The sequence below is a fragment of the Callospermophilus lateralis genome, chromosome 6, assembly GCF_048772815.1.
Source record: "Callospermophilus lateralis isolate mCalLat2 chromosome 6, mCalLat2.hap1, whole genome shotgun sequence".
Taxonomy (NCBI): Eukaryota; Metazoa; Chordata; class Mammalia; order Rodentia; family Sciuridae; genus Callospermophilus; species Callospermophilus lateralis.
Window position 1 is genome coordinate 150,895,630 of NC_135310.1, and position 27,104 is coordinate 150,922,733.

The window sequence follows — 27,104 nt, forward strand, 5'->3', positions numbered from 1 at the left end:
TAGATATATTTTCAAATTTTTCTACATGCAAGCCTATTTTTATAATAGTTTTCATTGAATTAAAGTATATGCAAATTCTAAATTTCCTTTTTTTTTTTTTTTTTAAATCCAAGAGCTTCCAATTTGACCTACCGCAGACATCCCCACCCTGAAAATCATGCCAAAGAATTCAAATCAACATGCAAAGACCTTTCTGCATCCAGCCAGGGTGAGGAACTTGCCATCACTAAGCTGCTTTTTGCTTCGTCTAACTTCTCTGCACCCAGCGTCCACATCAATATTTACACACTCCATCATTCCTCGGGTTATTTATTTTCCTTGGTCCATTTTGCACAGTGACTAAGTTTTGCAGCCTGGAAGTTGACAGAATTTGTCATTGATATCAATCTTTATTAAGTTTATTGCTGAGAGCTCAGAAAATGGCGACTCTGAAGCAAGGAAGAGGGTGACAGCCCTGAAACTCCAGGCGGTGAGAAAAGCTGTGTTTCCTCTTAAAAAAAAAAAAAAAAAAGAAAGAAATTAAAAAAAAAAAAATATATATATATATATATATATATGTATGTATATGTATATATATTTGTGCTCAAAACTTTAATTTACCCATCTTTTAAATTTCTTACAAAAGGAAATGTACAACTCTCCTAACAAGCAACTATCCCCCTAAGAAGGTGAGAGAAAGAAGGGAGGATTCTCCTTGTCCAGCCCAAGGGGCTGGGTCCCTGTGTTTCCTGCCCTTGCCCAGCCAACCTGGAACAAAGAGCATGGTTCTGCAGAGAAATATCTTCAGGCCAGGAGCTCTCTTCTGTATTTTCTGAAACTAAGCAAACAAAGAAGGTTGCATGCAGTGTGAAATGTATTGTTTGTGTGTTGCCCAGCACATGTTCGTAAAGAACAAGAGCCTTAGCAGAGCCCTGCCCACTGCCTGGCTTCACGGCTTCCTGGTGTATAATATCTTCCTACCTCACATAGTTGTTATGGATTAAATAAGAGATTTACAGTCATTATGCATTAAATGAGTTACTGTATTGCAAGTACTTAGCGTAGTCCCTGGAGCATGGGATATGCCCAACAAAGATTAGACTTAATTTATAATTTGAAAAATGTGCCCATTAAAAGGGAGAAATTCTGCTAGTGACTACCCTTTCACCTTCAATGGCTGAGGATGGTAGCTCTTTCCCACCAAAATGCTCTAGAAAAAAAGAGGACCTTCTAAGCTGGTCTTCATGCTATGCTTTGTGCTTGTTGATAGCCTCAAGCAATAGTGCTAGACCAAAGAGTGCTAGGGACCAAAATTAATGTGAAAACTTGCCTACTGTTGAAACAGAGTCACAAACAGCAATAGGGTTTAAAATGCTCAGCTTCTGGCTCAGATTAGCATCATCCCATAGGCAGAATGGAGAGTAAATAGTTAGGTCACAACAACTTTTTAGTCATTCTGTCACGCATAAAAATGAATTCAACAAGCAAATTAGCTTTTGAACTTATTTTGTTGAATGAAGTTTTACAAAGTGAGTATGTGCAAGGACTTTCCGCCCAGGTGAAGGTAACCGACAGTACCAGCATTTCAGAACACTTCAATTGTCCTTGCCCTTGGTCAGCTTTGTTGGAAATCAGACGGTGTAACTGTGTTCATCTACTTCTGGACTCCATTCTGTTCCAATGAGCTGGTTGCCACCAGTAACACCTGTTTTAATTGCTGTAGCTTTATAATACTTCCTGATATCTGGTACTTGAGCTATATTTTTCATCAAGATTGTCTAGACCGTTTTTTGTACTTTGCATTTTCAAGTCAATTTTAAATCAGATTGTAAATTTCTATACACATTTTTAAAAACCCACTAGGAATTTGATTGGAATTAATTGACTCCATAGATTGATTTATGGGGAGAAAACGATGTCTTTAGCAACACTGAATTTTCTAATCAATGAACATGGTATATCCATCCATTTATTTCAGTCTAACTTCCCTTAGTAAAGCTTTGTTGAGGATAGGAGTTTTTAAACACTATTTCTAAGTGAAGGGGAATGAAGGGAAGGGAGGGGAGATGGGAATAGAAAAAAAGAAAGTATGTTATTTCAAATTTTCTTTTCTAATTATTCATTCTGACCTATTCTTCATTTCAGTAGACTCTCCAATAAAATGTTGAGTAGAAATAAGAACTGAAATTCTCACCTTATTCCCCAAACCAGGGGGCAAGATTTCAACACTGCACTGGTAACTACGAAGTTTGCTAAGTTTGTGTGTGTGCCTGTGTTTGTATGTGTGTATGTGCATTTTGGCATCTTTGTCTAGTAAGAGAAGCCCAAGACAACATCATTTTAAATGGAGAAAAATTAAAAGCAGTCCCTCTAAAAACTGAAACAAAACAGGAATGCCCTCTTTCACCACTTCTATTTAACATACTCCTTGAAATTCTGGCTAGAATAATTAGACAGATGAAAGAAATTAAAGGGATCTGAATGGGAAAAGAAGAACACAAACTATCAGTATTTGTCACTGACATGATTCTATACTTACAGGACCTGAAAAATTCCACCAGAAAGCTTCTGGGACTAACAAATAAATTTAGCAAAGTAGCAGGGTGTAAAGTCAACACCCAGAAGTCAAATGCATTTCTGTACATCAGTGATGAATCCTCTGAAAGAGAAATTAGGAAAACTACCCCATTTATAATAGCCTCAGAAAAATATTTATACTTGGGAATCAACTTAATGAAAGAGGTAAAAGGCCTCTACAATGAAAACTACAGAATGCTAAAGAAATAAATTAAAGAAGAACTTAGAAGATGGAAAGATCTCTCTTGTTCTTGGATGGCAGAATGAATACTGTCAAAATGACCATACTGCCAAAAGCACTATACAGATTTAATGCAATTCCAATCAAAATCCCAATGACATTCCTCATAGAAATAGAAAAAGCAGTCATGAAATTCATCTGGAAAAATAAGAGACCCAGAATAGCTAAAGCAATCCTTAGCAGGAAGAGTGAAGCAGTTGGCATCACAATACCAGATTGTCTTCTTTTCCATCTTCTCCTCCCCCTCCTTCTCCTTTTTTCTCCACCTTCTTCTTCTCCTTCTTTAGGTTGGTTGGGGTTCTCAACTTTGCCAATTAAAAAAAATCCTAGCTTATTGTTTTGTTTTTGTTTTTCCTTTTATTTAATTGGTTTCTGCTCTTAAATTCATTACATTTTAAAAAAATTTCTTTGAATTTAATTTCTTCTAGCTTCTTAAAATGTTTACATCTTTTTGCTTATATCTATTTTAAACCACAAATTTTCATATAGCATTATTATAACCACATACCACAAATTTGTATATAATGTTTTCATTTTTTCTTTGTTTCAAAATATATTCTAATTTCTGATATGATTTTTTTTACTTATTAATTACGTAGAAATTTATTGCTAAATTGTAAAATATTTGAGGATTCTCTAGTTACAACTTTGTTACTTGTTGCTGGCTTAGTTTTACCTCAGAAAATATATTCTGAGTATATTTCTATTCTTGTTTTGTGGCCCAGTACTTATTCAGTTTTAGTAAAATATTTCTTGAATGCTTAAAACATTTGTATATTCTGTACTTTATGGGTATGATTTTTAATACTGTTAATTAGGACAAATTTGTTAAAAGCATTTTCAAATACAGTATGAGCCACAAACAATGCTTCAGCCAATGATGGACCATGTATATAAGACCATATTGCCTAGTGATACGGTGGCTGACTTGATTTGTGTAAGTACATTCTGTGACATTCACACAATGATAAAATCATTTAACAATCCATTTCTCAAAAAGTCCACTTCATTAATGACACATGGGCCATATTCTATGTGTCTGGTTATTCTATAAATTACTAGGAGAAACTAATGTCCAATACAGTTGGACATTTTTCTAATTTTCATTTTCATTCTGTCAACTTATTATTCTATATTTTAAAGTTATATATGCGTTCATCAAGTGAATTTGTTTTCTTCATCAACAAAAATTTCATGTCTATCCATGACTTTTCTTGAAGTCTTTTTTTTTTCTCTACTAATAACAGAACATCACCAGCTATAACTTGATTAGTGGTTGCACGTGATATTCTTTACTTTCAAACTTTTCATTCACTTGCACTTACCTTGGGTTTTTTTAATCAGCATATAATTGTTTGTGAAATGTTTTGTATTTTAACTGTGACATTTGGACTACTTACATTCAAAATATTGATAAATGCAGGTAATAGCTACCATGCAACTATTTGGGTTTTTGTTTGTCGCCTCTATTCTTTGTTACTCTTTTCCTGCTTTCTATATTTCTTTTGTATTTATTGAGTAAATTTATTATTCCATTTTCTGTTTATTAGTTTTTCAGTTACACCTTTTATATTATTGTCTTAGTGGGTTGCCCTAGAGATTACAAAACGCAAACCTGATTTAGTAGGCTCAATCTTAATATTTTTTCCTCTTCCTGCATTTAGAATACTTATTTTATTTACCTCTCAGACTTTTATGTCATTGTTTTTGTGATTTTTTAAAAACTCCACATATATTTTTTAACATGAAAGACACATTATTTGGTTTTCATCAGGCAAGGTTCATATATAGATTTATCCACACAATTTTTTTTCCTAGACTCTTCACCCCTTATTTGTTTTACAGTGCTTCCTTCTAGAATTTGAAAATCTCTTTTTAGTACTTTATTTGACTGACTCTACCAACAATTTATTATCTCGGATTTTGTTTGACTCATAATTTTTTGTTATGCTTTCATTTTGAAGGTGATCATCTTGGGGAATAGAATCCCAGAGGAGACTGCTACTTAGGTCCTTATTTGTTTAACACTTTCATGATGTTGTTCTTCTGGCTTCTATTTCTACTGCCTGTGTTATTATCATTCTCATAAGTGTAACATGTCTCTATTTTCTCCTGTCTGCTTTTAATATTTTCTCTTAGTTTTTGATTTCAGTAGGTTTACCAGACTACTCAATTATGGCTTTTGGTTTTCATTTTCATTTTGTATTCATCTTATTTTGAGAAATCATTCTGAAAATTTCTTTGATTGCCTTTAGATATTTTTCTGATTACAAATGTTAACTACGTGAAGTTGTTCCACAGCTCACAGATGCTTTTGTCATGTTTGGATCTTTTTTTTTTTTTTTTTCTGTGTCTTTATTTTGGATTTTCTGTCTTCAAGTTCACTGATCTTCTCTTCTACCATGTCTAATCTGCCATCAATCCTGTCTCATATATGATTGCATCTCATAAATTAATTTTCCTCTCTAGAAATTTTGAGTCTTTTAAAATATCTCCCATGACTCTTTCATCATTTGAATGTATAGAAAACAGGTCTGACAACTACTTTCACGTTTTTGTCTACTGATTCTAACACATGTGCCAGTTCTGAACTGGTGTTAGTTGGTTGATTCTTCTCTTCACTATAGATCATGTGCTACTGTTCTTTGAATGCCTAGTAATCTTTGCTTGGATGGTAGACATTGTGCATTTCACTTTGAGCATCTTGAGCACTGAATGTGTTTCTATTTGCATAATTATTCTTAAGCTTTGTTCTGGAGTGTAGTTATTTGGAAACAATTTAATCTTTCAGATATAATTTCTTAATTATCTGCTAGGCTTGTCTATAACTTTGCCCTCTCTAAAGCTAATCATTCCCCAATACTGAAGATGGCACTTTTGAGCATTCTACCTAAATATCTTGTGAATGGAGCTTTTCCAGTCTGGCTGGGGGGAGCAGTCACTGTACCCAGTTTTGTGTGAGTTACAGGGAATGTTTTTTTATTCTTTCAGATGTTATTGTCCCCCATTCTTGGGTCATTTTCTCACATGCATGCATTGATTTGAACTTTTCTGTGTTCTCAGGTGGAACTTTGCAGATCATATGGTTTTCTCTCTGTGTGGCATCCCAAGAACTCTGGTCATTATGATCTCCCCACACCCTCAGCTCCATTGTCTCTGCTCTACTCAGGTTTCTTCTCCCTGCACAGGAGCCTGGAAGCTCTTTTTTGGCAGAAACCTGGAATGCTCACAGGACTCCCTTTGTTTCCTGTCTCTCCTGTGATTGTTGCCTTTGGTTGTCTGATGAGCAATCTTAAAAACTGTTGTTTCATATATTTTGTATGTTTTGCTGTTGTTTCAGTAATGTAGATAAATCCAGGTCCTTTTATTTTATCTTCCCAGAGGCAAAAGTTCACGTGTTCAGTTTAAAATTTTATTTGATTATTGAACTCCTTCATGAGTGCATTTTAGGATATTCTAGGTTTAAGTATTAAATCCATAGGAATGACATAATCTGATGGAAACTAAACATTTGGTATGTTTTGAACTAAGAAATGGAATTTATCTATTAAAATTCACTTCCCTGTGAGAGGTAAATCCTTTAAATCACTAACATCCATTAGCACTGATTAGTTTATCTGAAGATTGGTTTCTGTTTATTTCCTTCTCCGAGAACAAAAAGAATGGAAGATGTGAAATTTCAGAGTCAGAAAATTAGATTAGAAGGAAAAGATAAAGAGAAGGGCCAAAGTTGTGAGTACCAAATAATTCTTTTTTTAGTATCTTCTTTTTTTTTTTGCAGTGAAGTGAATCTTAAAGAGGTTAAATAACCTACTCAAAGTCACATACCTCACATACCTTGCAATGAAAGAGCTAGAATTAGTAATTGATTCAAAATTAGATAACACACTTAGATATGCATGTATTCCTTCCTTCCTTCCTTCCTTCCTTCCTTCCTTCCTTCCCTCCCTTCCTCCCTCTTCTTGGAATCTCCTCATACTCTGGCTCCTTAAGACCCATGAATTCATTAGCTTCTTATCTTATTTCAGTTACTTTGGACTTAGTAAACTGGCTTTGTTCTGGGTATTCAGTTCTGACCCATCCACCCCTTAAGATTCTGGTTCAGGCATTTGTCTGAAGTACCCAGTGCATTGACCTGCAAAAAAGTGTCACTCCTCCAGGTCAGCCCATGGAACACTGCTGGCCCAGGTTATAGAGTGGCCTTCAAGTCACCATGAAGTACACACAAGTGATTAGATGTAGATCCAACACAATCACAAAGAAACAAAAGGTACTTGCCCTTTGCCTCCATCCCACCCTCTTATCACATCTCACCTTTAACAGGGTGGTGAGATGAGGAAGTTTCCATTCTGTGTGAAGAACACCTTTTGTTGTAGGTGAGAATCCATAGAACCTTGTTTAAAGACTCTGGTTCCTAAAGGTACCAGCTAGATTGCCCATGAGGTCATGGGCCCATGGGAGTGTGGGGAAGGAGAGAGATGGAGAGAGAGAGAGAGATTCCATGACTCTGGGCAGTCATGTGAGCAGCAAAGACATTGTCCCTACCCCTGCTTCGCCACTGGAAGGCAGCTCCCTCTCTGGCAGGACAACCTGTAGGTTCCTGCGGTCTGTATTCTTGGACACAGCTCCAGGTGTGCACCAGTACTGAGTCCAATTCAGGTGACCTCTCTATAACGCCCAGAGCAACACACACGTGCCCAAAGGATGACAGAGATCCTGCACTGAATAGAGCATGAAGAATAGAGGAGCATGTAGTCTGGCCACAGTTCCTAACGAAGGATCACGTCACTGTCCCATTTTGCTGGTATCACATAAACCTCTCTCAGTTCATAATAATCATCACTGGAATAGGATCAAAGTGACACTTGACATGAGCACTCACACGTGTAAATTAATTATCCCTCTACAACACACTGACATCATTGACAGGAGAGTGCTAATGTGCCCATTTTACTGATGAGAAAACTGAGCCCCAGAGTGGGTAAGCTCAGGTAGTTGTGGAGAAATGGAACGGGGCTTCCTCCCTGTCCTACTCTGGGGCTCTGCAGGGCAGTAGAGATTGGCACGGGTCCTCCCCGCAAGCAGACGTGGGAGCTCAGCCACAGGAAATTTGATTTAAAAAAAAAACAAAAAAAAAAAAACTGCCAGATTACCCACTCTTGAATGCTGGAGTACAATTTATACCTGCTACTCCAGCCCTGATGGGAGGGTGTGGGCATTATTTGTACAATTGGAGTAAGTGTGAGCATAGCTATCATGACAATAGGCATTTCAAGAGGCAGAGAATGAGGCGACCGTCGCATAAACTAGATGCAATGGGCAATTACAAAATAAATGGAAAACCTGAGCTCTTAACTTCAAGAAGCTTAATCTAAGCAGAGATATCAGAAAAATACACATCAAAGGGCTTAATAAAACGCCCCAAAACAAATCTCTGCTGTGCAAAATATGCACTCTAACATGAATGATAGCGATCGTTGCTAACAGTGTTGAGTATCTACTATGTGCAGGCGCGTAGGGGTTTCCTGTATGCTGTGGCATTTAATCCTCACTTTCAGATGAAGAAACCAGGATCAGCAAGGTTAAGTGACTTGCCCACACAGCTAGCAAAGGGCAGAAGCAGGCCTCAAGGCCACGTTGACTCCATCACCCCTGCTCTTACCATGACCTCCTACCCACAGGCTGAGTGCTGGATTCTCAGACACCAAGCCGAATTGGTCATGTGAAAATCTGGACAGAGATAAATTTGGAATCAGCTCAGCGGATGGACTGGAAAAGTAGGCATCCACGTCTAATAATTTAAAAAAATAAATAAATAAAACCAATACCTTTACGTGGCGAGTAGAGACACGGGGAAAATAAAATAATATCAAATTTAAAATAATCCCACTGAAGAGAAAACAAGGTAGGGAAGGATCGGGACGTGTTGACCCCTCTTTCAACTTTTCTGGTTTCTTCCCCACAAAATCATTTAGGGAGTAGAGAGACAATAACGGGAGTGGGGGGCAAAGGCGCTTAATCAGAGATTTTACAAACCACTAAATCAAAAGAGACTGTGAAATTCCCGCCCGGGGAAGCTAACGGGGAGCTTAAGTGGATTAGCCTACTGTACAGGAATCCAGGATGCGGGGAGCATGTGCTTCTGTTGTGGATTTCTCAGAAGCAACATTATGGTTTTACATCTCCCGGAAACATATGGACACGCGCCCTTCTGCAGGCCAGTGAGAGTGAGCAGCGCCGCGTGGGCTGTCCCCGCTGCACCCGGCTGTCTTGACTCAGGAGGGGCAGGGAAGGCAACCTGGCTGACCACACCCACCATCTCTGGGCTCAGATGAGGGCAGGGGATTCAGATTTCTAAGCATCATCCCTTGCAAGGAAGAGCAGAGGCTGGCTCTGCTGGCTGATAGCTGGCTCCCCAACTTTGGAGGCGATTGCTGCAGGAGTCGGGTGGAGAAGAGTCCTCTCCAAGCAGGTTCTTTTGGTGTTAATGGCGCCAGGCGCGGCATGGGGAATTAAGCTCACAATCCACACAGATTGGTAGTCTCCGGAAACCCGCATCCAAACTCCAAAAACCCAGAGCACCGGATAGATATATGTACAAACTCTGACCTGCCAGAGCTAACAGTTTACATCAGCCCTCTATAATAAATAATTAATATAGCCCTAGGAGATATAAAGCCAGTGACATGGTATCTCTCCCTTGGCTCTAAATGGAACGCCAGATAACCTACTTTGAACAGTAATGTGTTCACAGTATGTGGGAATTAACTGCTCAATATAATAAGTACTATTGGATTTCCCATCTCCATGCAGATGAAGGGCAACTGCCACCCAAACACAGTCATAACAGTAACCGAGAGATTGAAAAAAAAAAAAAGGACCCTATTTTTATTACAACCTTAAAATGTTATAGGTTAAAATAACCTTAAAGGGTTTAAAAAAACAGCAATTAAATCTTTCCATTTCTGTTTTCCAAGACTGCAGCTGAGAAAACGAGGGCCTAAGAGCCATACGGTGCTAGCCTTGCTAATAACGCTCTGTGAAAAATCTCATTAATTCAGTCTGGCTCTTCAGATCAGCCGCTAAATCCTTGTATTGTCACTCATCCCCTGGCCTTTTCAGGATTTCCATAGCCTAACTAGCAGTATCTCCATGGAAACCAAGCCGTCCTGCTTTGCACATCCTGGAACTTTTTGTTCCTGACAAAGCTTGACAAATCACATGCAGCATAGAGAGTTTAACACAGCGAACTAAATCCTGACCCTCACTTAGAAATGATAAACCCAAGCAGGCCAGCTTTATTATAAATGATTTCCTTACAAGATACTTAACCAAGCCGGTGAAACGTCGAACCAGACAAGTTTCAAGAACAAGGTGCTGGGGTGGGCGGGGAGGGGGAGGAGAAAAGGAAAGGGAAATAAATAAATAAATATATAGGTAAATAAGGACCTCAGGTGTGTTTGGCTGTGGGCCCCGCAAACTCGTTTTCGGTCTAATTGACTAAAATTGAAATCCACCAGAGGTGGAGACATGGGAAGGTCACTGCTTCTGCAAAGGCCTTCTTCTTCCAATCGGGGTCGGAAAGTGAACCACTTGATTCATGCAGGGGATGGGAATCCACGGGTTGCCATGCCGGAGATGCCCTTCTGGCTGTGGGCTGGCCAGAGAGCTAGCCCACATGATTCCAGGGACAGTGATGGCATCGCTGGCTTGAAGGTCAGCCTGGCCTTGCAGCGGGGAGAGGCTGTTCTTCTCCTCTTTATCCCCCTTGGCTTGATGGGAACTCCACACGGGTGCCCTGTTCCTAGGAAGGGGACACCAGGAGGTGGGGTGGTGCACACCTGGGCCAGGGCAGCCACAAGTAGACAAGGACCATGCAGAGGACAGGTGCCAGATCTTGCCTTCGGACTTCCCCTGTTCTCAGACCCGGGGTCACAGGCCTGATGAAGCATGCCTCATGTCCTACACACTTGTCCCTCCACAGCCTCACCAGGCTCAAGAGAGGCACAGCTGCACACTCTGGGGGAGAAAGCCCTTGTGGCCTCCTCAGACGTCAATGATGAGGCTTCCTGGGGTGGACAGAGGTCACCAGGATGTGGAGGAACTCAGAGGCGGGGAGACACAGGAGGCTGAGGACAGCATCTCCTGCCTCCCCCTTATTATCCCTGTGGAACCCCTGGCCAGCGACAGTGAGGCAACGTATTGTCAGTTCTTCAAATGTCATCTTTTCCTGATCCCTCGGATGGGCTTTGAGCCCCTGTCCAGGGCAGCACGTGCACAGTGTGATAAGGCTGGTCCTGGCCACAAGTTCTCTTGACTGGACCTACTGACATTCAAGCCCATCCCAGACCCTCTCCCATCTTTCACTTAAGGTAGTCCCCCTTGGTCCCCAGCACATGCCGTCAGCCCTGGGGCTCTCTCTCCTCTCTGCTCCGCACCTGCTTGGTGATGCTCCTTCCTTGGCAATCCTCCAGCATGCCCCCCTGCATGAGGGCACCTCTGGCACCCATACATATAAGACACCTTTTAATTTCATGTGCCCCTCCAAATATAATTTCTTTTTTTTAAATATTTATTTTTCAGTTTTCGGTGGACACAACATCTTTATTTTATTTTTATGTGGTGCTGAGGATCGAACCCAGCGCCCTGCACATGCCAGGCAAGCACGTTACTGCTTGAGCCACATCCCCAGCCCCCAAATATGATTTCCATGGCTATATTGAAGTGACCTTGAAGAGCCCACGAGAGGGACTTGCTTCCATTTATGACACAGGTGTGTCACAGGAGAAGGTGAGGGAGCTGGAGAGGGGAGCCTCCTCCTTGGCTGGGACCTTAACTCCACTTGGAATCCCACTAGAGAGATTTTCAGAGGTCTGAGACGATGCTTCCTTTGGATTCTGGATGCTGAGATGGGCAATGTCCTAGAGAGGCCATTGTGCCCAGAGTGCTTTGGCTACATAAAGGAGACAGTACGACTGGCCTCTGTGCTGGCCGCCATGTCTGAGCCCCCATTACCCGAGAACTCACCAGCCCAGTGCTTTGGGGCCTGTATAACAATGACCAGGACACATTGCCCACGGTCCATAAATATTTACTGATGAACTGAGTTGGCACCTGTAAGATTCTACAGTTCCCTCTGATTCTTCAAAGCCAATGAAACTTGGTCTCCTTTCAATATTCAGTGAATGCTACTGTGCTCTTTGCCTTTGAAAGTTGGGAATCCATACAATAATAATAATAATAGTAGTAGTAGTAGTAGTAGCAGTAGTTATCAAAGTATCAAGTTCTCACTGGGCAACACCAGGCATTCTCTGGAGTGTTTATTATATACTATATTAACTCCTTTAATCCTCATAACTATCATCTGGAGAAGACAGATTATCATGGTGCTATTATTATTTTCATTTTATCAGTGAAAATTGTGAGAACACAGAGAGATTAACACATTTGCTCAAGTTCAGAGAGCTGGGCTGTGAACCAATGAGAACCCTGGAGATTACTCACTTAACTACTGCCCTTTGCTGCTTCTTGCTGTACTCCCCGTGCCAAGGGCCTACAGCCAGAATATTCAGTTAGTTATAAGAGCTGGCAGTAACTGAATGTCTGCTCTGGGCCACGCGTCGCTCTAGCTTTCTGAGCATCATCCCATTTGCCCTTCCCTGAGGGTAATCATTTGTTATTCTTAGCATCATTATTGGGAAACTGAGGCACAGAGTGGTGAAGTAATCCACTCAAAGTCATTTAACTGAAACAATGACAGCCAGATTCAAACCCAAGCAGAATGGTTCCAGAAACTTCCATCATTCCAGAAAAGATGAAGATTAGGAGAATTAGCATCCCATGAAACCATTATTGCAGGCGTTTTCTCCCTGGAAGCCCACACACAGCCCAGCAGACAAGCCTGGTGTTATCTCTTTGCTTAGAAGATTTTGCTTAGAAGATTCCTTTCCAGACTTCTTCTTTTTTTTTTCTTAGAAGGGTCTAAGACAAGTTGAGGCCCAGAGTGAGCTAGTGGGAAGGGCCACTCTTTTCCTGAGTCCTGGGAGATCTTCCCTGAGCAGGCAGAACCTCTTGTCCCCTCTCAGAATGGCTCAGAACGGCTGCTCACACACAGGGCTTCAGAACTCAGCCGGGTCCCGCTCTGGCTGCAGCCTCCACAAGACCAGACAGTGCTTATTGAACAGAGGGACAGTGCCAAGGCTTAGGACCTAAAATTAGACCTGCCAGCTGTGTTTTGGTTTTGCAGGCACGTGCCTGTCTGCTCCATTCTTGAGCATGTTGAAATATACATGAAACCTGCCCTCTGAAGTACAGGCAAAGGACGGGATTCTTGCACTTTTTCTTTTATTTATTGTTTCTCTGCTGAGGACCTGACTTCTTCCGTAAGGACCTTTCTTCCCTTCTCTGTTTCCCCTCTGACCACTGCCTCCAAAGAACACATTGGCATTCCTACCCAAGAAACCCTGGCGTTCTCCCCAGAGACTGAGCATGAGCCTAGGATTCCTCCTCTCTCCAGGCTCTCTGCTTTATGGATGGGCCTCTTCTGGAACATCCATCCTGCTGGACTTAGCAAAAGGGACCTGGGCTGAGCCTACGGGGGTCCAAGAGCTGGTTCGTGGCTTAGGACTGGTACATGGCCGTGGCCGTGGCCAAGGGGAGAGATGTGGAGTTCACGTTCCAGCTGAGGGCAAGCCAGGTGCTACGGATAGTCTAAGGTGGGCTGTCCAAGGCTGCAGGCAGAGTACAAGCATGGAGGACCAAACCAATTGGCCAGCCACAGAGAACTGGCGGGATGGAGCTGAGATTAGCAGGTGCTGCTTAGAAAAATTCCCACAAATATTTGATCCAAGAGGAAAAAAAAAAGAACTTTCTACAGCAACAGTATCCAGCAGAACTTGCTATGATGATGGGCATGTTCTACAGCTGGATAAACCAAAGGGGTAGCCACTGGTTACATGCGGGAATTAAGCACTTGGAATGTGGCTAAATTTTAAGTTTAATTTAATGCTTTTAAATTGAAATGGCCACATGGTTGGCGGCTACCATATTGGATGGGGCCTCAGGAAGAGGAAGTTGCTGAGCCAGTGTGTGCCTGAAGCACTGTGGACTGGAGCAAATGCCCGAGCAACTTCAGGTTTCCCACCAGCTCTGTCTCCCCTGCAGAATGCCCCAAATCACTGAGCCCGCGGCTGCCTTTCCAGAGTCTGTCATGGGCCTTCCCAGGAGGATGTGGCCATTTTCACAATGAAAGAACCCCTCCTTCAGCGCCTGAGTTCAGTTTCACCCACTAAGTGTAAGTCCATTTCCTTGATGGGGGTCCTCTGTTTCAGAGGAGCCCTTCCTGCCTGAGGGTCATCCTGTCCTTGAGGCAGCCTGCTCCTTCCTCTTCGGTGCTGCCCACTTCTCAAGCCCATCACCTCCACATCAGAGTCTGTCATCTCCCATCTGGGCCACCAAAGCCTTCTGACTCACCCCGTGGTCCACACCGACCTCTCCAACCCTGGTCATCTGTACTCCCACACCCACTCAGCAGCCTGGGTGATCTTTTACTCATTCAGGAGCTCCCCCGCTCTGTGATCTGATTAATTCATGCCTCATGATCCCATCTCGTGCTGTTCCCCCCTGCCACCTCTCCTCAGTCCCTTGCTATTTAGTCACCCTCCCACCCTATCAGCCCCCCGAGACGAGAGCTCTTGTCTATTGTATTCATGACGGGGATACAACACCTGGCATCTAGAAGGTGCCCCTGGACTATCTGTTGAATGAGTGAAGGAGGGCTAGGTGGGCACCCCAGGGCCATGATGGGTGCACACCATTGCCAAGGTCTTGCTAGGGCTAATATCCCTTCTGTGTTAGCTTTCTGTGTCACGCCGACAAGAACAACTTAAAGTTGCTCCTGACTCACCGTTTCAGAGGTCCAGTCTGTGGTTGGTCTGCTCCACAGAACACTGAGACAGAAGGGTGTAGCCCAGGAGAGCAGACAGGACCTGGCAACTCAGAGAGAGCTTGAGTGCCCAGAGCCAGGGATAATGTAGCCCCCCGGGTACACCCCCAGTGACCCACTTCCTCAGCAATTCCTATGATTACTACCCATGAATCCATTCAAATTATTAACTCGTCAAACGCCTTAATCCACTGGTTAAATTAAGGCTCTCACGATCTAATCTTTTTCCCTCTGAACATCTCGGCATTTTTTCACACATAACCTTTTGGGGGACGGCTCATATCCAAGTCATCCCACCTTCCAGGTATTCGGTATGCTTGAGAGGTGTTTTCACATTGATCCTAACATGAAAATAAAGAATGTGTGTCTTCGTGTCTGTGCCATAAACTAGGAAAGGGACCGTAAATCTGAAGCCTATGACTCCCGTCACCCCCATGTATTTTCCCAGCCTTAACTAAGCATGACCCTGTGCCATTTTGGAACTGAAGTCTTGGTAGAGAAAATAGAATTCAGAGTTTGGACACTAAAACCTTAAGGGAAATTTTTTTGAATTTCCACAATTGTTACCCTTATACAGTTTTTTTTAACTAAAATAGAATACAGTATAATAAACTAATAGGCTACTAGTGACATTGATGATCCCTTAGATGGAAACATGGTCTAGACACCGTTTTCGCTTAGCATTTCTCCCACTCCTGACCCTTCGGGAAGTTTCTGACCCACATTTTCAATGACTCTAAGGACCGTAAAGTGATTCCCTTGTCCTGTGTCTTTTCAAACTCATTGTGCCTTTCTGACCTCATGTCTGCAGGCTTTGGGTACCAACCAGGCAGTTCCTATCTCTTGGACCTCACTGTGGTTGTGTGCTTGCTCTGGGTGGCCATGTCTTTAGGAAGCCTTTCATTAATTAAAATGCATGACAAAGGATTCCCCCACCCCTTCTTGGGACATGGAGCTATACCCCTTCAACTGCCCCCATCAGAACCCGACAGCTTGTCACGGTGGAGGATGACAGAACACTCCACCATATGCCTTGCAGCCGCTTGACCCCTGGGTGTCCCTCCGTCCAGTGCACCTCAGGGTCTCACTAAAGACCCTTCTTAACTCCCCTGAGTTTCTCTCAGCTCCCTCACGGGCCCTCCAGGTAGTATTATGGCTAAATTGTGTCCCTCCCAAAATTTATACAGTGAAGACCTGGCCCCCAGTACTTCAGAAGATGACTGAACTTGGAGCTCGGTTATTTAAAGAGGTGATCAAGGTGGAATTCGGTCACAGGGGTGGGCCCTAACGCAATGTGACGGTGCTCTAATGAGGAGAGGTGAGGACACAGGTGTGTTCAGCAGGGTGGACGGGTGAGGACACAGAGAGAAGATGCCCATCTACAAGCTAACAGGAGAGGTCGCCAGAGGAACCAGCCCTGGTGACACCTTGGTCTTGGACTTCCCGTGCTCCAGAGCTGTGGGAAAGGGGGTTCTGTTGCCTAAGTCACCCAGAGCCAGAGAAAAGTACTACAACCAATTGCAAAAGCTTCTCTCTGCTTGCCCCTCCTCTCCATCTACCTGCATCTGCTTCCCCTCGTACCAGTTCCTTCTGATCCATTTTATCAGGGACAACCAGACATTGTGAATAACCAAAGTAAAATTTATGAGTATAAAAAAATGTACACAGGAAAAATAATTTTCCTTATTAGAATTTCCCACAAGGGGGTTTTGCTGCTGGGATCAGGGAACAGCCAATTTAAGAGACCCTATAGGTATATCCAGACTACTTTCTCTATATATTGGGCCAAGTTCCAGGGTAAGCTTAAAATGAGATCAGAATTATCCTGTGGAATAACTTAATGGGAAGATAGACTATGGAAATCTTTTTGAATGTTACATTGTCTTAAATGAAAGAATGCTTATGAGGAGATCTGTATGTGGGGTATGCATGAGAAGAGAAAAAATATAGAGGAACAGATGGAGGGCTATTTCTCTGCTTATCAGAACCCTTGAGAGAGGGCTTTTTAGGAGGTGATCTGCCTGAGAGACTGTATGAATCTGTTTTCCATTGCTATAACAAAATATCTGAGGCTGGATAATTTATAAAGAAAAGAGGTTTATTTTGTTCACAATTTGGGAGACTGAAAGTCCCAACAGCACTAAGCAACTTTTTGCAAGTGTCCTCCTCACTGAACCACCTCATGGCAAATGGCATTTTGACAGAAGCACATGAAAGAAGGAGAGATCACATAAAGTCAGCAAGTTAAAGAAGGTGGGGACAGAATTCCTTCCAAGGGCAGGGACCCTAATGACCTAAAAGCCTCCCACTAGGCCCCGCCCCTTAAAGACTTCATTACCTCGCTACGGCCACACTGAGAACCAAGTTTCCAACTCCTGGACCCTTGTGGGACACAATCAAGCCACATCCAGATCAGACCAGGGATTTTGCTTCTGAGCTGGGTGACAACATGGCAGGCAGAGTGAGAGAGGACGGGAGGAGCACCGAGCCTCAGTGGCAGCACATGGGTCTCACAGCATGAGGCTGCTGGGGACGTTGTCCTGGGGCAGTGCTCTAGACAAGCTGTTTACAGGTCCATTCACAGACTCCCGGGGCAGCTGGGTGCCACCAGGAAGCCTGGGGTCTTGTCACCTCTGGAAGTCCAGCTGCTGCTGCTGCCACCTCATCTGATCACACCTGTGGGTGAAACCTGAGGAACTTGGGACCATGAGCTCATTTCAAGTTGGATGTCTGGACGAATAGCATCTTTTATGGGTCAGAATGTTCCAAATGAAGTATCAAGCATCTTCAAAGAAGGCTCATGGTAAAAGGAATGTAAAGTTATTTATGACTTGGGTTAAAGAGACTGTGTTTCAATCACCAAGAAGCTGAGGGAAACTCAGGAACTCTATCCCACCTGGGGGTGGATTGTTTCTTCTGCTGTGCTCCAATCAGTTCCAAAGAACCTCAGGTTCTGCCAGTTCTGTGGGCAGAGCATCTTGGGTAGCAGCTCCCCAAGGAGATCACGAAAAAAGGAAAGTGCCAAGTGCATGAACAAAGTTCTTTTTAGAAAAAGGATGTTTGTAATCAGATAGTTTGGGTCATGTAGGGTGAAAGTAAGCAGGAAAATAAGGTCACTGAGAGTAACCACATGCAGGTACCATCCTGACTGTGCAAGGTGCCCCACCTGCCACTCAAGACAGTTTGCCTTCAGATTCAAAGTCTGAATTACAGTAAAGCTCAGGTACAGTCTGGAGGAGATTTTGAAGCCCAAGATTTAGTTCTTTGGGAAAAACTTGTTAAGAAATATACTGGTATAGTTTCAGCTTGCATTTGGTTCTGTGTGTGTGTGTGTGTGTGTGTGTGTGTGTGTGTGTGTGTGTGTTGTTTATTGAGGGGGAAATGGATTTTATTTTACAGTTCAATCAAAATTAATGGATGATGAGGATAATAATTTGAGCATATTAAACCCATATATTTTCATCTTCCATACCTCATTCCTCAAAGCGCACTGCAGCTCCTCCATCAACACGGAGTCTGGCAGGCTCACACGAGGTCTCTTCTCCCATAAAGAGAAGCTCCTGCTGCCTGTGGCTACCAGGTGGGGAAGGTGACTGCCCGAAGAGAGAAGGTGGTACGTGGGACGGAAAAGAGGTTCCGACAGCTGTGGGTAGCTGGGCTTTTCTCCTGGTGGAGTGTAAGAAGGAGAAAGTCAGGGGCCCAAAGCAAGGGATCAGAGATGTGTGTCATGACACCCCCCACCACCACCAGCAACCCAGAGCTGATGGGGACGCGCAAAGCAGAAGGGTCTGGTTCCATGCTTCGCCCCCCCGCCGCCACCCCCGTGTGGAACTCCGCAGGACACTGCCACCTGGGACGAGCCAGTGGCAACGTGAAATTGGTAAGAGAAAGTGTGGGTGTGAAGGTCGCGGCAATCCCGACATTCCCTTAGCATCCAGGCCTTGTGGACGTGTCCAGAAGATCCCCCTGACCTGGGGAACAAGGCAGGTAGCTAAAGAGGGCTCTGATGCTGCCAGGAAGGTTGCTGTAGCCCCACCAAAGTGACCAGTAGCCTTTCCAGGCCAGTGATTGACCAGGACCTTTGATGAGAAGGAGAGGTCTTCAGAGCAGGCAGGAGCTAAAAAAAGAGCTGTTGACCCTGCCCAAGCCAAGAGAAGAGAAGGTAAGCACCCCTGACCAGGGCCTTGCCAGTGGGAACCACCCAGAGACCAGACCCAGCCAGGACCCATTCATTCCTAGAGGCATCACTGTTTTAGCTGGCTGTTTGATTCCTGCAACCAGAAGACCTGACAAGAACAATTAGAGGAGGAAAAGCTGATTCTGGAACTCACCCTTTCAGAGGTCTTAGTCCAGAGACTGCCGAGTCCATTCCTTGGGGCCTGAGGACAGGCAGAACATCATGGTGGAAGAGTGTGGCAGGGGAAGCAGCTTTGGACATGGCCACCATGAACCAGAGAGGGACACTAAGCTCGGCTCAGAAAACACATGCCCAAAGGCACATCCTCAGAGACCCACCTCCTCCAGCCACACCCTACCCACCTTCAGTTACCACTGAGTTGAGCCCATCAGGAGACTAAGTCTCTGATTGGGTTAAAGGTCTCATAACGCAATCATTTCACCTCAAAATCTTCTTGCATTTTCTCACACATGAGCTTTTGCGGGGGGGGGGGGGGGGACGCCTCACATCTAAACTATAACATTCACCAAAGAGACTGGAATATTCCAAGGGTACTGAACAGCTATAAATCTCCCCTTCTTCACCACCAACGTCACCCAAGCTCCTGGCCCTGTACGTCAGACATTACGGAAGAAAGACCTGGAGAGGTGACGTGGCAGCTCTGATCATGTAGTAGTTGTCTAAATCACCCCAACGTTGAATGGCTGAGAACAACGAGAAGCACTTCATGTCGTGCACAGTTTCTACAGGTCAGGAACTCAAGTGTAGCTGATGGCTCTTGCCTGGGCCGTCTGGTGGGGCTGGAGTCCAGATGCCACCAGGTGGCGGGGGGCTTGACTGGCCCGATCTGCCCCGAACGTGGCTTCCTCCCTTATTTCCGAGGCCAGACCTGGTTGTTGACAGGGAACCTCAGTTCCCTGGGCTGCGTAAGTGACTTCAAGACATGGCAGCTGGCTTCCTGCTGGGAGAGGGGTCCAAAAGAGCATGGAGGAAGCAGTGGCACCTTAAGTGGCTTAGTCCCAGAAACCCCACACTGTGGCTTCTGCCATGCTCCAGAGTCACAGGAAACAACCCTGATGTAATGTGGAAGGGGACCACACAGAAACTGGGAGGTGAGGATTGTCGGGTGCCATCTTGAGGTCTGGGATACCACAGGGAGGAATTTATTTTTGAATTGACTGAAAAATATCAGGTAAAGCAACTGATTTAATCAGAAGAATCTGGAAAGTTCCTGCATGGGCCTGAGGTTCTTATAAAGGGACAGTTAACCTGAACTAGCAAACTTTCCATTTTCTCTAAACCATCTATATTGATGGGGCTTGAGAAGCAAATTGAACTGTTATTCGGAAAGGAAAAAACCTAATTAAAATATTATGTTTTGCCCAGTGCTGAGTTGTGACTATTTAAGCAAACCTACAGCCAATGTTTATGTTTCATATGTGACAAATGAGTATCACAATCCCTTGGTGTCTATAGGGGATTAGTTCCAGGACCAAAATCTGCTACATGCTCAAGACCCTGAAATAAAATGCTGTCATGTTTGCATATAACCTCCACAATTCTCCTTTAAGTCATCTCTAGATTCCTTGCAATACCTAATAGAGTATAAATGCCATGTACATTGTTGCTAAGCTGAACATTCAGGGTGTGATGTCAAGAAAAGAAATCTGCACATGTTCCGTATAGATGCATGTTTTTTTTTTTTTTTTCAAATATTTTCCACCCTCGGTGGTTAAATCTGTGGATAACAACCCACCAATATGGAGAGCCCACTCTATAGTTCTCTGTTTCATATCTATTAGGCTTAGCTCTTGATTACTTTTCATGAAAACAGGTAAAGTACCTGATCTTTCCTTTATGGAATTTATACTATGAATAAGGAGAGAGAAAAAAGCAAGAAGAAATGGTCGTTTCTCCGAGGCGAGTCCTCAGAGCAGTGCACCTTCTGGTTACAGGTGAGTGGCATCAGGTGAGGCCTGGAGCAGGTTCACAGCATCAAGCCCTGAGAAGGAACCCCCTGCCCCTCTCCCTGCCTCCCCACTTCCCACCGGGGTCCCACTGCTCACTAGGGAAAGCTGGCTATGAAAGGGGAACCCCAAGCCACCTCCTGAGATGCATCTTGGAGGACAGTCTTACCCCGTGGCTTCTGAAGGATCGAGAAATCTCCGTAGGACTCAGCTTGGGAATGCCTTTTCCTGAAACGAGATTCTAATAACATAGCAGAGCTCTGATTTACAGGATGATTGACACCTTTGCTATTAATTGGAGACGAGGGTGGGAAGGGGGAGTTAGGGAACAGAGAGACATTTCCCTGCCATTGCTGGAAGAGTTCATGCTGTGCATTTGGGGAAACAAACAGCCCAGTGTGTTCAGAACTTTGGGTCTGAAGGAGACGGGGAGGTGGGTGCCGAGTGGGGCCGGTCACAGGCTCTGTCCTGTGAAGTCTCAGCACGGTGCAATCCCTAAATACCTATTATTTTAAAATTTACAGCTTTGCACCCAGACACCCAGAGGCCCCCACCATATGCACATGTTAGGGATTTGTCAATCATGGTACTCCACAGTGGCTGGCACACCCAGGCAGACGCTCAATCAATAGTGTTCAGGGCTGGGCCTGTGGCTCAGGGGTAGAGTGCTCGCCTAGCATGCATGAGGCCCTGGGTTCCCCCCGCCAGCCCTGCCTAAATAAATAAATAGGGTTCAGCAGTGATGAAAGGAAATTATGCATCTCTTTTTTTTAAAAAATAGCTTTATCATTGCTATACCATAGGGAGAGCAGAGCAGGCCAGCAGGCAGAAGTGAGACCTAAAAATAAATTTTTTAATTTAGCACTCATTTGCCTTCTAGTTCTATCTAATTAATAAGCACCGTGTTTCTGGGCTTTGGAGAAGTTAGTCTCCCTCCTTTCATGGGTTTCTTCTTTTTCTTCTAAATAACTCTCATAGGCCTGAGGGTTCACATCACAAGATACCAGGATCATTGATTTGGAGAAATTTCCAGAAAAACATCCAAAAGAAAGGTAGAGAACCCAGAGTACCTTAGCCTGCAGCTGACTTTCCCGAGGGACTGGAATGTGGCCTTGTACTTTAGACACTCTATTTAGGAGCCCTTTGTTCACCAAGTTGGTAACTATGAGCTTTCTGCTTTGCTACTAGATAGAAAACCTGCCTCAGTTTCCTTATCTATGAAGCAGATATAATTTGACAATCGTATAGTGCTGTAAAAAAAAAAAATCTAATAAAAGATATCTGAAGTGCCCACCCTGGCACACTTTATGAAAAATGCAACTTCCATCTCTGGCGTAATCTGTGATATGAAGGAAATGCTTTTTGCCTCACAAAGTTATGAGGATCCAAGGCAAAAACATATAAAAAGTATCAGATATAGGATCTGATGTATAAAAGATTTAATAGGACAAGCTTGAGAAATTTACTACTATGATTAGTCTCCACCTCTGTAATTCAGAAAGGAAATAAATACCTCCTTGCTCTCATCTCTGGGCTGGGTCCTTCCCTGGCCCTCACCCATCTCTGTGAATCTCTGATATCTTCCGTTCTGGACTTTCTTGTTCCCCAGGAAACGTTAGCAAGTTTTTTGAGGACTGTGTCTAAATAATCTAGCCTCCTGCTTGGCAGGTCCAGGCTGAGCTAGAGGGTCCATCTGGGTGGAATAGGCAGATAGGACCGACCCTAAAGAGGAAGGAGAACAGGAGCAGAAGGGGAGGGACCCAGCCAGGCCTAGGGTGGCAGACAACACCTGGGAGGTGCTGAGACTCCACGAATGTCAGCAGAGAGAACTGGCCTTCGTGCACCACGTCCCGGGATGCCTGGGTCAAGGTCTCTTTTTCCCAATGGATGTGAAGCACGGCATCACAGAGCAGATGGCGAAATGATGATGATGACCCTTGTGGACAGAGAACCTAGACTGTGTGCTTCCTTCCCTCCCCTCCCGTCCAGGGCTACCCCATCCCAGGACCTGACACCCGCAAGAACAAATCCCCCAGCGGCTGAAAACTTCCATCATAGAATCAGTCTCTCACAACGGAAGGACGTGGATGGTTCTTGGTGCAGGGGTGAGCCGCATGATTTTTCCAACAGCTCATCCGTCATCGGGTTGGTGACGGTCTCCCCACCGAGTCCCCAAGTCGCCGTGCTGGTTCTGTTCCCAGAGCCTCTCAGGCACAGCATGTTTCCTGGGGTCAGATTTCACACTCCTCCTCTCCCCACTTGCTGAAGTCCTCCTCCTCAAACCTTTCTGTTCCACGGGGCTGATGCATATTTCAGCAAGACAGTGCTGGGAAACCCTCCAGCGCATGGCCTTATCTGGACATCAACCTTTTGAAATGGTTACTCCGGGTCCAGGTCTGTGTTGCTCGTGCCAAATCCTAGGAAAGAGAAAAACCGAGAGCAAGAGGGGGAGGAAAATGTGAGGCCTCGGTGGACATCGGATGGAGCTCCCGCGCGGCGCGTGCTTTTGTGCAGAATGCCCGAGGTCCTGGTTTGGTTCTGCGCTTCCAGAATGCTCCTCTTCATATCTCTTCTGTTTTCCAAAAAATCAAAGCCGAGAACCATCGAGAAGAACAACAGAGATTGCCACGGAGCTGGGCAGTTTATCAGGAAGCGCGAGGAAGTTTCCATCCGTGCACACAGAGCAAAAGCCCTGGAGCAGAAGTAGGTGCTGATTTCTACGGAAAGGTGGGGCCGCCTCGGAGCTCCCAGGGCTGGGGAAGCATTTAGAGATTGCTTTGAAGCTTCTGCGGGCGCGGGTTATTAGATTTGTCTGCAGCTTGTTGAAAAGTATTTATTAGAGGCCTCCTTGATCCTTCTTCTGTCTGATCTGTCATAACTTTTATGACATAGAAATAACCAAAATGATGAAGCAGAGACAACTTGGAGATTATTTGCCAGTTCTCCCAAGACTGCCGGCCATTTGTACGAGGAGCATGCCGGATAATTTATGAAAACAGAAATAGTCTGTGGGAGTGAAATAGAGCCCTGTGCTCTGTGCGGCAGTCATAATGAACAAAATAAATTCCATCGTTATGCAGATGTTCCGCGGGGACTGTCAGCGTGTCGAGGAAAATTTACTCCCTGTCGCGGATGCTCAAGACAAACAATTCCACGGGATGAAAAACAACACGGGAGGAGAGAGTCGGGCCTGGCTCTCTGTCTTCTCCAGGAAGTTTGCCTCTGCTCGGAGCTGTGCACGTCCACCGCGGTAGGGTCCCGAGAGCCACCCCCTTTTTCTTTCTGCAACGATTGACGAGGAAACTTATGTATTTTTTTTATTCTGGTATTTTCACTTAGAGACTTTCCTTTTTTGGAACCCTGGCAACCAAGGGAAAAGTGTCCATTTGGGTTGGTTTGAGTGACAGGGTCTATGTGGCTGCAAGAAAAACTCAAATAAAATATTGGCTATTTTGTGAAAAACAGGTTTTTCCATTCCCCCTCGGCCCGTGTGACTGCAAGGAACCCCGGGAGTGATTCTTCAGTGTCTACGGTGATCTGTGGCCACCCGCCTCCTACAGCAAGCACTGCCAAAAGTCTCAGCTTCCTGACATGTCCCCGAGGAGCGATCTCCCTTCACCTCGGTGTCTGGTTTTGCTAAAATTTAGAAACTGCTGTGGTTGTTCATTGATGCCAAAGAGTCATGTATGCGGGTCTCCCAGCTACCTCCCATTACTTGTCTTGGCCGTGGTCCTCTCTGTATGCAGTCCCAGGGGTCATTTTGCCATAAACCATATCTCATTTTATTTGTTTTATTTTACTTACTTTTATTTTATTTATTGAGGTGGGGGTATTTCCTCACCAGGAACGGCTTTCCCACTGGATGGCTCTGTTATGGCTGCCAACTTGTTCTGCTGTGGAAACATTTTATGGATCAGAAGTTTGTGTGCAAGGGCCATTCAGCCCTGTGGATTTCCCCCTCGAGATTCCACCAGCCAGGTCCCCCCCACCATCTGGAACACACCTGACTTGTTCCCCAAATAGTGTGTGTTGGCACCTTTCCTTGACCCCTTTTAATTAATTTATTTTTTAAAAAAATAAACTCCATTGAAAAGAACTGAATATAAATTCCACTATGAAACATTCCGGAAGACCGGAAGCAGAAGGTGGCTGCCTATTCCTTTTCTGAAGTTTCAGGAACTCATACCAAGCAGTATGGAGACACAGCCAATCATTGCTCAAAGTATGTGATTTACACCACAACCCTCACCAACACATTATCCAACTCATGTTTGTTAAGAGGGCAAGTAAAATGCCTTCCTACGTCTCCTAAAACAGAATCGCACAGGCAACGAGTCTGCCGTGGGCCTGCGCTCATATCCTTCCTTTGTAGAAGCCAAAAATCTCCAACCCAGGAGCTTCATTTAGCTAGGGCTCCTCTCGCCGCTTCTGCATAAATTTACTATAAAATCATAAAGCAAAACATAAAAGGAGAGCGGCAACAGTAAAGTAGCTATGCCACAAACTCAACAACGATTATATATTCTATCTAGGGCACACTTAACTCTCTAATTGCTAATTGTAATTTAAATGAAAACATGTGTTTCTTGTTAAATTCATCAACTCCGTTTCTAACTGCTGCAGAGCAGGAGAACTGTGGTGAAGGCTGAGAGCTAGCCCCGGGGGGTCTTGTCACCCACAGGGCTCTGGCAGTTACCAGGGTGTCCTCGGGAGTTAGCAGCCCTGGCTGGCTGTGTCGCCTTCCGAACCTCATGACTCTGGCAGGAGGGGCCTGGGAGGGACGGCTCCGCTTCTGTCGCCCACGTGTCCAACGGTTAAGACCCTGGGAAGTTCAGCCAGGTCTGGCCTGGGTGGAAACCCGTTGTTGGCCTGCTGAAGACACTCCGCGGACTTCTAAAAATCCTGAACACTAGGGCAACCTCCCCACAAAGGGGCTCCCTCCCCGCTGGTCTCACAAATGCCATCCACCTCCAACAGGCTCAGGAGAGGCATTAAATGAGGGCCAGGCTTGAAAAGTCTGTGTGTAGCGACACATAAGGTCTTCATGCCACGGTCTGGCACACCGTGGGCACTTGACGAACACCGGCCTCCTCTTCTCACCCGATAAGCCCAAACTAGATCTTCAGAATTGAGAGAGAAGTTCAAAGGCGCCTTCATTCAGCTTTGCAGGAAAAGAAAAACCGGTCTTCAATTGTGAAAGTGGGGGAGAGAAGGTAGTTCCTCAGGGCAGTGGTGTATTTACAACTAGATGTGAGGGTTAGAATCAATCAGATTCATTTTCATTGGTTTTGATGGAGCTAACAAGATGTATAAAGAGCTTATCAATCACGGGGAAAATCATTTGTCAAGTGTCTGGGAGTCTACTGGTCTGGACTCTTGGTAGATAGAGGACCAACAGGAGAAAGAGAAAGAGGGAGAGGGAGAGATCATGGGGAATTGGCTCACCGGGTCATGGACGCTGGATAGACAGGAGAGAAGCCAGCGTCCCAGCTCAAAGGCAGGAAAAGAGAGCAACCCCTCCCCCACTGAGCCCCCTCATTCTTCACGGCCTTCGATGGATTGGACGAGGTCCACCCATCTCAGAGAGGGCAACCACCTGCAGTACTCCAGCCACCATTTCAAATGTGAGTCTCATCCAGAAATACCCATACATACAACCCAGGATGAAGTCACCCTGTGCCCGAGTCAAGCTGACACATGAAATCAACCATCTCAAAGTCTCAGATGATCTTATACTTAAAGCTGTGGGACATGATGGCTTTGGAGTTGGGCAGATCTATACCGAATCATGGATTCTTTGCTTACTAGCTCTGGGTCTCTGGAAAGACAGATGGCCCCACGGAGATTCATTCACCTCAGTGGCCCAGTGTAGGCCATATTAACTGTCACTTGCTCGGTTCAAGATGTGACCAATATGCCCTCATCCATTCATCCATCGGAGAACATAATGCTAGAGTTCCCAGTCCCTGTTCCTGTGAGCCCTGGGAATAGGGTCTCTTTTCTCTACTGTGAGTATGATAGAAGGAGCCAGTGGCCAAGGACAGGGTTGCTGGAGGGCTGTTCCAGGGGACTGAATCCTCCATTCCAGCCAGTTCTCGCTCCTGGGTTCCCCTGGTCCTGTTCACCTGCTGGGCTGCATGATGGCTCTGGAGCCCAGGGTGGGAACTGCCTGGACGTGCACTGGTTTAGACTCAGGGCACGAGAGCCTTCTTTTCCCTC